Consider the following 12,055-nt stretch of genomic DNA (forward strand, 5'->3'; position numbering starts at 1 on the left):
CATCCCTGATTTCCATCGCTCCACCATTGGCGGCTGTGCCTTCAGCTGCCTTGGTCCTAAGCTCTGGAATTCCCTCCCTAAACCCCTCCCCCTCTCTACCTCTCTCTCCTGCTTTAAGATGCTCCTTAAAACCTATCTCTTTGACCAAGCTTTTGGTCACCTGTCCTAATATCTCCTTATGTGGCTCGGTGTCAAATATTGTTTGATAATCGCTCCTGTGAAGCACCTTGGGATGTTTTTCTATGTTAAAGGTGCTATATAAATGCAAGTTGTTGTTGTATAAAGATCTTTGTACACAGAAATACATACACAGACACGGGCCTTTTGGTCCAACCAGTTGGTGAGTAAAGCGTCCTAATTACATTTACTCACCCTGTTCCCATATCCCTCAATCCCCCTTTCCTTCATCCACCTATACAATCTAATATTGAATGTTGCCATAGTTTCTGCCTCAACCACTAACCCTGGAAGTGAATTCCACATCCTCACATTTCTCTGTATAAAGACATTTTTCCTGTCCTCTGTTTCAAATCTGTTGCATTTAGTCCTGTATCTATGCCCCCTCATTCTTGACCTCTCAACTACTGGAAACAGCTTCTATCTACCCTTCAAAAGTACTTCATTGGTTGTAAAGCACTTAGGGAAATCCTGAGTTGTGAAAGGCACTATATAAATGCAAGTTCTTTATTCATTAGACTGGGAGCGGGATAGGGAGGGATTATCCAGGGGTCTTGCTGTTGATAGCTACCCATGCTGAGAAGTACATGGGTCTGAAAATCAGAAAAGGACACCATCAGATTCGGCTGGGATGCTCCATCACTCCAGCAGTCACTGGGTAACCTTTGCTTGCTGGGCCATGACGGGATTGATGAGACCGGAGCCATTTTGAGTCCAATTAAATAGAACCACCCAGCCGCAGGTTGCTAAACGAGCATCCCAATTCACCTCGCCAAGTCGGGCCTGTGCAATATCAGGCCAGCCAGTCGGCAGCAAAGTAAGTGCTGGGGTGGGGGGTGGGTGGGGGGCAGGGTTCGCCAACATGGAGGGAGGAAGCCCAGGACAGTAGTGGCCTAGGTTATTTTTGTGGGGTCCCGAGGAGCAATCCTGCTCCTCCTGGCCCTACGAATCTAATTTAAATTTAAAACTTACCATTTTGCAGCCTCTTCAGCTGCACTGGCCCTAAAGCCGGGCGAGGCTTGTGCGACACATTCTCCGCCAGTTGAGGCCAAATATGGTAATAAGGGTCTTAGGTACGTCATAAGACCCTGATTTGCATATGAGAGGGGCCAAATGCCCGAAACAGGTGGACACTCCAGCCGCCCAGCAGTAGGCCCCTCTCAAGATGGCAGCAGTGGGATCGCTGGTGTTAACTGGAGCCGGTAAGTGCTGTGCGGCTGTCTTAAACCCGCTAACCGCCCCGGTTTACACCAGTGGGGGTAGGGGGTGAGGAACTCCAAGTTTGTTAAGAGAAGGTCATGTCTGACTAACTTGATTGAATTTTTTGAACCGGTAACAAGGAGGGTCAATGAGGTTAACACTTTTGATGTAGTCTACATGGATTTTAGCAAGGATTTTGACAAGGTCCCACATGGCAGACTGGCAAAAAAGTAAAAGCCCATGGGATCCAAGGGAAAGTGGCGAGTTGGATCCAAAATTGGCTCAGTGGCAGGAAGCAAAGGGTAATGGTCGACGGGTATTTTTGCGACTGGAAGGCTGTTTCCAGTGGGGTCCCACAGGGATCAGTACTAGGTCACTTGCTTTTTGTGGTATACATTCATGATTTGACTTGAATGATCAAGAAGTTTGCAGATGATACAAAAATTGGCCTTATGGTTGATAGTGAGGAAGAAAGCTGTAGACTGCAGGAAGATATCAATGGACTGGTCTGGTGCGCAGAAAAGTGGCAAATGGAGTTCAATCCGGAGAAGTTAGGGAGGAAGTTACAGAGCAGGACCCATGGAATCCAGGGTGCCTTGGCACTTTGGATACAAAACTGGCTTAGTGGCAGAAGGCAGAGGGTGATGGTCGAAGGTTGTTTTTGTGACTGGAAGCCTGTGGCCAGTGGGGTACCACAGGGATCGGTGCTGGGTCCCTTGCTGTTTGTGGTCTACATTAACGACTTGGATATGAATGTAAAAGGTATGATCAGTAAGTTCGCTGATGATACAAAAATTGGTAGGGTGGTAAATAGCGAGGAGGATAGCCTCAGTCTGCAGGACGATATAGATGGGTTGGTCAGATGGGCGGAACAGTGGCAAATGGAATTTAACCCGGAAAAGTGCGAGGTGATGCACTTTGGAGGGACTAACAAGGCAAGGGAATACACAATGAATGGGAAGACCCTAGGCAAGACAGAGGGTCAGAGGGATCTTGGTGTGCAAGTTCACAGATCCCTGAAGGCAGCGGAACAGGTAGATAAGGTGGTAAAGAAGGCATATGGGATACTTGCCTTTATTAGCCGAGGCATAGAATATAAGAGCAAGGAGGTTATGATGGAGCTGTATAAAACACTGGTTAGGCCACAGCTGGAGTACTGTGTGCAGTTCTGGTCGCCGCACTACAGGAAGGATGTGATCGCTTTGGAGAGGGTGCAGAGGAGATTCACCAGGATGTTACCAGGGCTGGAGCGCTTCAGCTATGAAGAGAGACTGGGAAGATTGGGTTTGTTTTCCTTGGAGCAGAGGAGGCTGAGGGGGGACATGATTGAGGTGTACAAAATTATGAGGGGCATAGATAGGATGGATACTAAGGAGCTTTTTCCCTTCGTTGAGGGTTCTATAACAAGGGGGCATAGATTCAAGGTAAAAGGCGGGAGGTTTAGAGGGGATTTGAGAAAGAACTTTTTCACCCAGAGGGTGGTTGGAGTCTGGAACTCACTGCCTGAGAGGGTTGTGGAGGCAGGAACCCTCACAACATTCAAGAAGCATTTGGATGAGCACTTGAAATGCCATAGCATACAAGGCTACGGACCAAATGCTGGAATATGGGATTAGATTAGACAGGGCTTGATGGCCGGCGCGGACACGATGGGCCGAAGGGCCTCTATCCGTGCTGTATAACTCTATGACTCTATGACTCTAAGTGTGAGGTAATGCATTTGGGAGGCCAACAAGGCAAGGGAATACACAATAAATGGGAGGATACTGAGAGGTGTAGAGGATCAAAGGGACCTTGGAGTGCATGTCCACAGATCCCTGAAGGTGGCAGGACAGGTAGATAAGGTGGTTAAAAAGGCACACGAGATACTTTCCTTTATTAGCCGAGGCATAGAATATAAGAGCAGGGAGGTTATGCTAGAACTGTATAAAACACTAGTTAGGCCACAGCTTGAGTACTGCTTATAGTTCTGGTCACCACATTATAGGAAAGATGTGATTGCACTAGAGAGGGTGCAGAGGAGATTTACGAGGATGTTGCCAGGGCTGGAGAGTTTTAGCTATGAGAAAAGATTGGATAGGCTGGGACTGTTTTCTTTGGAACAGAGGAGGCTGAGGGGAGATTTAATTGAGGTGTATAAAATTATGATGGGACTAGATCGAGTGGATAGGGAGGACCTATTACCCTCAGCAGAGGGACCAGAGGACAGAGATTTAAAGTAATTAGTAGAAGGAGTAGACGGAAGCTGAGGAGAAATATTTTCACCCAGAGGGTGGTGGGGGTCTGGAACTCACTGCCTGAAAGGCAGAAACCCTCAACTCATTTAAAAAGTACTTGGATGTGCACTTGAAGTGCCGTAACCTACAGGGCTACGGACCAAGTGCTGGAAAGTGGGATTAAGCTGGATAGCTCTTTTTCAGCCAGCATGGACACGATGGGCTGAATGGCCTCCTTCTGTGCTGTAACTTTCTATGATTCTATGAAGTTAAGATCTGCCACAGTGTCTGGCTTCACACATGAAGAATGGCCACTTTGGCAAGGTGCTGAAGGCCTACTGGTACCCATGGTAACCATCCTTCGCTATCCACATCTCCTTCGATAGCGATGGGAGAGAAATACTGCAGCACAAAAGAACTTTTGTGTTGCTAGGTGCTACCCAGGACTTGAAGTTTAACAATTTATAGCACTACTCTGTATGTGTGGTTTCCAGCAAAATAAAATAATGGTAAAGTCTCCTCAAATTGAAGCAGGAATCAGGGTTTAAAGATGTCACTGTCATTGTACACATCTCTCTGCATTTGAAGCCATTAAATCTTTTGATCTCAGTTAGAATTGAACAACTATTTCATTTTCAATTCCATTTTCAGCATTTGGGGAATTACCTGCCACAGGTCGCAATGGATCCCAAAACAAATTTCATTCAGCTCCTAGGCAGACAAAGCATATTTTAATTTTCTTTGTGTGATTAAAGTGTTGAGAATCCAATTAGTCCCAGATTAACGACCTTTAAGCATTTCTGGCTTGTTTTCTGGATACCAAAGACTTTTGACTTTGGTCCTCAAGTTTTTTTTAAATCGATAATTCACTTGATGCTACTGTGCCATCTCACGGCAATCTCAATTTGTGCGGCATTTGGAAATACAAGTCGTGTCTCATAAATCATTACGGCTACCTTAACCGATCAACAGGAGTCTCTCTCCCTGCTCTTAAACTATGCTGCAGGGGACTAAGAGATAAATGTTCCACCGCCAGAGCTCAGCTTGGAAATTCCATCAGCGGGTCAACTCACTCGACTCACGGCCTGCGCAGTTTCCTCTCCATTCACTGCGGTGGATAGGACATCATGTGGCCTGCTCTGTGTGCCATTATTCCTGACATCTCATTCTTTGATATCAGTATGTACCCCATCACCAGCACACTGCGGCTCCAGTATGTGCTAATTGCTCTCTCTTCCTGCTTCACTCTGTCCATGGGGAAGGAGATGTCGGCGTTCCTCCTGGTGTAGAGAGCCTTGCTGATTAAAGTTAAGGGCCACGGTGACCTCGACAGCCCCAGGCAGTGCTGTCCATGCCCTGGTTCACGGCTCCAGTAATGGCTGCAGCAGGAGACATAGCTCAGTGTCAGCCTCGTTGGTGAAGTGAAGGCGCCTCATACTTTTCTCCTCAGTGAAGTTGAGACGTGAGAAATGCTCCCTGAAGTCCCGCTGTGACTATGGTCTCCTGGAAAACGGCCTCCCCCCCCCCCCCCCCCCCCTCATCTCCCAGCGCCTTCTGCTTTCTTCTGTCTTCTGCCCTGCTCCTCCTCATCCTCCAGCCTCAAAGGCGGACTTACCAGGCCACCCATGACTGCAGATAAATTGTTTTGAAGGCAGACAAAAGCAGTCCTGCAAAAACTTGATAGCAGAAAATAGCCCAAAAAAAGCCTAGAAGTTAACCAGCAGCCTAAGAGGACGAACCAGGAACTAATCTATATGGCATGGGTGAGCCCTTTCAAAAGCACTGCTGAAGAGTCCTCGCTGCCTGCTAGCACCACGACTTGCTGGGTGAGTTTATCACATGGCGAGTTAAATACTGGGCAACCCAATATCACAAAAGCTACAACCAGCATAAGATCCGGTGCACCCCCTGGACACCTACGGAGGAACCTGATCCAATATGGCAGAGGCACACTTCCCGTATGGAATGAGCAGATGCGTGCCGACCGCCATGTTGGATCCTCAGGTGCCTACTTTATTCCAGTAAAACGGGCACAGAATGATTGAATTCTTGGGCCAAAGTGTTTGATTGAAATTGTTTATAAATGTCTGCGAGTCTCCAGAATGTATAACTGAAAACCATCACCCCTGTACCTCGCTGACCTACATTGGTTCACAGTGCGGCAATGCCTCCAATTTAAAATTCTCATCCTTGTGTTCAAAATCCTTCTGTGTTCTCACCCCTCCCTATCTCTGTAACCTCCTCCAGCCCTACAACCCTCCAAGACCTCTGCGCTCCTCCAATTCTGGCCTCTTGCGCATCCCTGATTTTCATCACTCCACCATTGGCGGCCGTGCCTTCAGCTGCCTAGGCCCTAATTTCTGGAACTCCCTCCCTAAATCTCTCCGCCTCTCCACCTCTCTCTCCTCCTTTAAGACACTCCTTAAAACCTACCTCTTTGACCAAGCTTTTGGTCATCTGTCTTACTATCTCTTTATGTGGCTCAGTGTCAAATTTTTGTCTGATAATGCTCCTGTGAAGCTCCTTGGGACGTTTAAGTATGTTAAAGGCACTGTATAAATGCAAGTTGTTGTGTTTGTTGAAACAAGAAACATTTGAGCAACCTCAGAACTGAATGATGCAATGGCAGAAGATGGTATAATTATCAAGATCAAGGATTTTTATCAACATTTGTTGTCATGGTCCCCAGACTGGTCAATAAATGAATCATTCAAATTTGTTCGCAAAAAGAGTCTTTCCTGTTTACTTATTGATAAATCCCAGGGATGAATCCATGAACTAATGAACACACTTTGTGGCAAACATTTGTCACTAGATTTTTCTGGCTTCATACATACAACAGATGTTCCAGAAACTCCAGATTTGTTGATGAATTTGAGATTGGTCAACGAATGATCAACTCAAAAGTTGTCAGTGCCTGTAAACTGGTCTTTGTTAATGGGTTCTTCTGTTTTACTCAAATTTATTAACAAAGAAACAGATGCAGTGAACTTAGCAAAGTGTAGCTCTCTCAACTGTGCCCCAACATTGTGCCTTAACGTAACCTCCTCACTGCACGAATATGGCATTTTCCACTTCCCGCCTCAATCGTCCTTATGGCCCCTCTGAGTGAGATTACCAATGGGAGGGGCAGTTGTCTATCTGCGACCAATTGGGTAGATCCTGCTCAAACTTCTTTCACAGAGGATTGTTACAGCTAATAAAAACTTTCATCACAATCAGCCTGGACTGGATTTGAACTGAGGTCCTAGACCTGAGAGGTCAATGTACTCACCCAGTATATTATCATTACTGAGTGTGAGTAATTCTTACTCCAGGGGAGTTAAACTAAGGAACTCTGAAAATGGAGGTTGGAGATAAGTGCCTTGATGTGGTGTCAAGGTATATATAGCAATGCAAAAGGGAGGGTGATATTGCTCTCCCCTTTTGTCAGCTAACTGAACTGCAAGGATTGTGTAGTGTTATAATATAATGAGCAAATCTTTCTTCCTGTCATGATGCAGAGCTGCATGGGCAGTGTGCCAACATAATGCTGAGGATTACTGCTGATAATAGAAGTCCCTCCGAAAAACAACTCTGAAAAATTATTGAAGTGAAACTTGAGTATATGGTGAAAAATGATGCTCGGGTGTAGATGGTTATATGAATCTTTGGAGCTTTGCTTCCACGTTTATTGATGTCACCCGAATCTCTCCAGCACGCTATTGCCTTGTAGTGGGCACCTAACCACCGGATATTCTAATGTAATAATAATAACAACAACTTACATTTATATGGCATATTTAACCAGTAAAACGTTCCAAGGAGCATTATCAAACAAAATTTGACACTGAGACACATGAGATATTAGGACAGGTGACCAAAAGCTTGGTCAAAGAGATAGGTTTTTTTTATTAGTTCATGGGATGTGGGCGTCGCTGGCGAGGCCAGCATTTATTGCCCATCCCTAATTGCCCTTGAGAAGGTGGTGGTGAGCCGCCTTCTTGAACCGCTGCAGTCCATGTGGTGAAGGTTCTCCCACAGTGCTGTTAGGAAGGGAGTTCCAGGATTTTGACCCAGCGACGATGAAGGAACGGCGATATATTTCCAAGTCGGGATGGTGTGTGACTTGGAGGGGAACATGCAGGTGGTGTTGTTCCCATGTGCATGCTGCTCTTGTCCTTCTAGGTGGTAGAGGTCGCGGATTTGGGAGGTGCTGTCGAAGAAGCCTTGGCGAGTTGCTGCAGTGCATCCTGTGGATGGTACACACTGCAGCCACTGTGCGCCGGTGGTGGAGGGAGTGAATGTTTAGGTGGTGGATGGGGTGCCAATCAAGCGGGCTGCTTTGTCCTGGATGGTGTCGAGCTTCTTGAGTGTTGTTGGAGCTGCACTCATCCAGGCAAGAGGAGAGTATTCCATCACACACCTGACTTGTGCCTTGTAGATGGTGGAAAGGCTTTGGGCAGTCAGGAGGTGAGTCACTCGCCGCAGAATACCCAGCCTCTGACCTGCTCTCGTAGCCACAGTATTTATGTGGCTGGTCCAGTTAAGTTTCTGGTCAATGGTGACCCCCAGGATGTTGATGGTGGGGGATTTGGCGATGGTAATGCCGTTGAATGTCATGGGGAGGTGGTTAGACTCTCTCTTGTTGGAGATGGTCATTGCCTGGCACTTGTCTAGCGCAAATGTTACTTGCCACTTATAAGCCCAAGCCTGGATGTTGTCCAGGTCTTTGTGCATGCGGGCTCGGACTGCTTCATTATTTGAGGGGTTGCAAATGGAACTGAACACTGTGCAATCATCAGCGAACATCCCCATTTCTGACCTTATGATGGAGGGAAGGTCATTGATGAAGCAGCTGAAGATGGTTGGGCCTAGGACACTGCCCTGAGGAACTCCTGCAGTAATGTCTCCTCCTTTAAGGAGAATCTTAAAGGAGGAGAGAGAGGTAGAGAGGTGGAGAGGTTTAGGGAGTGAATTCCAGAACTTAGGGCATAGGCAGGTGAAGGCACGGCCGTCAATAGTGGAGCGATGAAAATCGGGGATGCGCAAGAGGCCAGAATTGGAGTGTCGCAGAGATCTCCGAGGGTTGTAGGGCTGGAGGAGGTTACAGAGATAGGGAAGGGGGAGGCCATGGAGGGATTTGAAAACAAGGATGAGAATTTTAAAATCGAGGCATTGCCAGACCGGGAGCCAATGTAGGTCAGCGAACACAGAGGTGATGGGTGAACAGGGCTTGGTATGAGTTAGAATAAGGGCAGCAGAGTTTTGAATGAGCTCAAGTTTATGGAGGGTGGAAGATGGGAGGCCGGCCAGGAGAGCATTGGAATAGTTGAGTCTAGTGGTAACAAAGGCAGTCGATGAGGGTTTCAGCAGCAGATGAGCTGAGAGAGGGGTGGAGACGGGCGATGTTACGGAGGTGGAAGTAGGTGATCTTGGTGATAGAGAAGATACAGGGTCGGAAACTCAGTTCACGTTCAAATAGGACGCCAAGGTTGTGAACGGTCTGGTTCGGCCTCAGACAGTTGCCAGGGAGAGGGATGGAATCGGTGTCTAGGGAATGGAGTTTGTGGCGAGGAATGAAGACAATGGCTTCGGTCATCCCAATATTTAATTGGAGGAAATTTCTGCTCATCCAATACTGGATGCCAGACAAGCAGCGTGAGAAATCAGACCCAGTGGAGGGATCGAGGGAGGTGGTGGTGAGGTGGAGCTGGGTGTCATCACCGTGCGTGTGGAACCTGACGTGTTTTTAGATGATGTCGCCGAGGGGCATCGTGTAGATGAGAAATAGGAGGGGCCAAGGATAGATCCTTGGGGGACTCCAGAGGTAACGGTGCAAGAGCAGGAAGAGAAGCCATTGCAGGCGATTCTTTAGCTATGACTGGATAGATAGGAATGGAACCAGGCGAGCTCAGTCCTACCCAGAGGAGAGATGTTGGAGGAGAATGATGTGGTCAACCGTGTTGAAAGCTGCAGACAGATCGAGAAGGATGAGGAGGGATAGTTTACCATCGTCACAGTCACATAGGATGTCATTTGTGACTTTGATAAGGGCTGTTTCAGTACTGTGGCAGGAGCGGGAACCTGATTGGAGAGGTTCAAACATGGCATTGCGGGAAAGATGGGCATAGATTTGGGAGGTGACAACATGTTTCAGGACTTTGGAAAGGAAATTGAGGTTGTAGATTGGGCAGTAGTTTGCAAGCACAGAGAAGTCAAGGATGGATTTTTTGAGGAGCGGGGTGATGATGGCAGATTTGAAGGGGGAGGGGGACAGTATCTGAGAAGAGGGAACCATTAACAATATCAGCTAACATGAGGGCCAGGAAGGGAAGTTGGGTGGTCAGCAGTTTGGTGGGAAAAGGGTCGAGGGAGCAGGAGGGGGGGTCTCATGGACAAGATGAGCTCGGAGAGAGCATGAGGGGAGATAGGAGAGAAACTAGAGAAAGATGTGAGTTCAGGGCTAGGGACGGGGGCGGGGGAGGGGGGATCCTAAGGAGAAGTTTGGCTTTGTGGGCTAGGGGAAGAGAGGGTCGCAGCAGAGGCAGCTGAACGGATGGTCTCAGTCTTAGTGACAAGGAACTCCAAGAGCTCCTCGCACTTGTTGTTAGAGGTGAGGGTGGAGGAGGCAGGGGAGAGGGGTTTAAGAAGACGGTTTGTAGTAGAGAAGAGAAGCCGGGGGTTATCCCTGCATTTCAGGATGATCCTGGAATAGTGAGTTGTTTTGGCAGAGGAGAGCAGGACCCGATAGTGCTTTATGTGGTCCAGCCAGATCTGGCGATGAATGACTAAACCAGTTGTCCACCATAAACATTCAAGTCTGCATCCTTTGGGCTTAAGGGAATGAAGACGGAGGTCAAATCAGGGGTAATGACCAGGGTGAGAGAGAGTAATGGTTTTAGTGGGGACAAGGGCATCAAACATGGAGGGAGGATGTGATTGAACAGATCAATAGCTGCAGAAATGCCTTGATGAAAGGGGGGCCAAAGGCTAGACAGTTGGGAATTTGAAAGTGGTGTTGTATGTGATTTGGGGGAGAATATTTTCCAGGGACGGACACAGAAGGAAGTGAGGTTTGGAGGGGGAAGGGGATGTGAGTGGAGGGGGATTCAAGGAGGGTAATATGATATTCCAAACTCACTTTTACCAAAATAATGGACAGTTTACTATAATCAATTATATGGTTTAATAAAGTATAGAAACATAGGAATGCAGGAGACTGGAAGGAGACCACTGCGGCTCATCAGGATGGTCCAGAGCTCTGTCTGATACCCCTCAGTTACTTTCTCTGCCAATATCTATCCATGATGTGGAGATGCCGGTGATGGACTGGGGTTGACAATTGTAAACAATTTTACAACACCAAGTTATAGTCCAGCAATTTTATTTTAAATTCACAAGCTTTCGGAGGCTTCCTCCTTCGTCAGGTGAACGATGTGAAAATGAAATCCTCGAAATGAAATCGCATTTATAATTCACAGAACAATGCTTGGTGAGTACAGACAGTTTTTTCAACTGCCCGTTGCCAAGGCAATCAGTGTGCAGACAGACAGGTGTTACCTGCCAGGTCTCAGAATATACAAATCACCAAAAAAAACAACAAACAAAAAAAAACAGAGATAGAGAGGTAGAAACATAGAAAAGACAGCAACTGACCCGTTATATTAAAAACAGATAACATTTGTTCGCTGGTGGGGTTACGTGTAGCGTGACATGAACCCAAGATCCCGGTTGAGGCCGTCCTCATGGGTGCGGAACTTGGCTATTAATTTCTGCTCAACGATTTTGCGTTGTCGTGTGTCTCGAAGGCCGCCTTGGAGTATGCTTACCCGAAGGTCGGTGGATGAATGGACATGACTGCTTTCATCCACCGACCTTCGGTGTCCATTCAGCCACCGATCTTCGGGTAAGCGTACTCCAAGGCGGCCTTCGAGACACACGACAACGCAAAATCGTCGAGCAGAAATTGATAGCCAAGTTCCGCACCCATGAGGACGGCCTCAACCTGGATCTTGGGTTCATGTCACGCTACACGTTACCCCACCAGCGAACAAATGTTATCTGTTTTTAATATAACGGGTCAGTTGCTGTCTTTTCTATGTTTCTACCTCTCTATCTCTTTTTTTTTGTTTGTTGTTTTTTTTTGGTGATTTGTATATTCTGTGAGACCTGGCAGGTAACACCTGTCTGTCTGCACACTGATTGCCTTGGCAACGGGCAGTTGAAAAAACTGTCTGTACTCACCAAGCATTGTTCTGTGAATTATAAATGCGATTTCATTTCGAGGATTTCATTTTCACATCGTTCACCTGACGAAGGAGGAAGCCTCCGAAAGCTTGTGAATTTAAAATAAAATTGCTGGACTATAACTTGGTGTTGTAAAATTGTTTACAAATATCTATCCAGTCACCTCGTGAATTTGCTGGCACAGTTTACGTTTTAAAATAGAGCCTAGAAATTACTGTTGGGATATTAGCAGA

Source organism: Heptranchias perlo, chromosome 7, assembly GCF_035084215.1.
Source record: "Heptranchias perlo isolate sHepPer1 chromosome 7, sHepPer1.hap1, whole genome shotgun sequence".
Taxonomy (NCBI): Eukaryota; Metazoa; Chordata; class Chondrichthyes; order Hexanchiformes; family Hexanchidae; genus Heptranchias; species Heptranchias perlo.